The sequence below is a fragment of the Triticum aestivum genome, chromosome 6D (genome assembly GCF_018294505.1).
Source record: "Triticum aestivum cultivar Chinese Spring chromosome 6D, IWGSC CS RefSeq v2.1, whole genome shotgun sequence".
NCBI lineage: Eukaryota > Viridiplantae > Streptophyta > Magnoliopsida > Poales > Poaceae > Triticum > Triticum aestivum.
Window position 1 is genome coordinate 65124190 of NC_057811.1, and position 1552 is coordinate 65125741.

A 1552-nucleotide genomic window follows, 5' to 3' on the forward strand; every position below is an offset into this window, starting at 1 on the left:
CCTAGCTCTGAGGCGTTGCACGCCTGGGAAGAGCTATCCAGAGAACAACAGAAACTTTCCAAGTTACAGACTTGTGCAACGCCTAGCTCGTGGGCGTTGCACTGTACAGTGTGGCGCCTCCAGGCTAGGCGTTGCACTTTGACTTGGCGAATTTTTTGGCATATGCACACATAGGCGTATGATGTGAAGTACGGTTGACACATAGCAAGCAAACAACTGTGAAGACAACATATGCACAAAGTACTTCACGACACATGGTAGTTCATAACACATAGTACTTCAACTTGAGGAGTAGTTCATACAACCAAATCGAGGAGGAAATACATAGTACTTCATGACACATAGTAGTTTACAACCAAATCGATGAGTAGACATAGTAGTTCATGACACATAGTAGTTCACAACCAAATCGAAGAGCATAGTTGAAGATGCCATAACTCTATTGCATAGAGCAAGGCCCCTTTCCCTTCTTCTTCTTCCTTTCTTCTTCCTCTTCCTCCTCCTTTTTCCTTATGCGGTGAGCCTCCTTAACCACCCTCTCCATGAATATCTGATTCTCCCTCTCTTTTTTAGCTGCAATTGCCCAAAGCTTCATGGTTCTTTCTTAAAAATCCTTTTGACGCTTCTTCTGTGCCTCCTCACATTTCCTCACCAATGCTTGCTCCCTAGCGGGATACTCATTATCCATTCTCACTCTTTCCTTCCTCTTCTCTTCAAGCTCCTCTTCCTTCTTCTTCTTTAGTGCGGCTGCATCCTCCTCTCTCAGCTTCTTCGCAGCCTTCTCCCACCATCTCGCCATCTCATCTTCGCCATCCTCCTTCATTGTTGGTTTGTTGGGTTGGGAGGCCGCCATACCTACAATGAGTGAAACATAATGGTTAGTAAAGACAATAAGAACATATGAAAAACAAGAACATATGAAAAACAAGAACATACGGAAATGGTCCATCGAGGTATCCAAACATTCCTATAACGACCTTGCCCCTGACCGTCACCAAGGCCAAGACCATCACCACGGCCAACACCACCACCACGAGCTCTACCACCACCACGGCCTAGACCACCACCACGAGCTCTACCACCACCACCACGACCTTTTGTAAGTCCTAGTTGCCGACCTCTTTGTTGCCTAGATCCTCTTTGGCTACCACTTGGTTGGCTCGGCACTTGTTGGCTACCACTAGGTTGGCTACCACTTGGTTGCCTTGGCACTTGTTGGCTACCACTTGGTTGCCTTGGCACTTGTTGGCTACCTCTTGGTTGGCTTGGCACTTGTTGGCTACCACTTGGTTGGATCCCTTGTGTAGCTCCTTGTTGGCTTGTGCTTGCATCATTTTTCTTGGACCTTTTCCTTGGTTTCATACATTTTCTTTTGTTGTGGCCATGACCTTTGCACTCCCCACAACGGGAGCTCTCACGAGGCTCTTGGAATTGGTCGTTGCCCGCTTCGCGGCGGCCACCATGGCCCCATCCGTCCATGTCATCTCTGAGACGCTTTGTCTTACGTCTACCCCGTTTAACAACCTTCAACTCTGGATCCGGCCATAGTTGA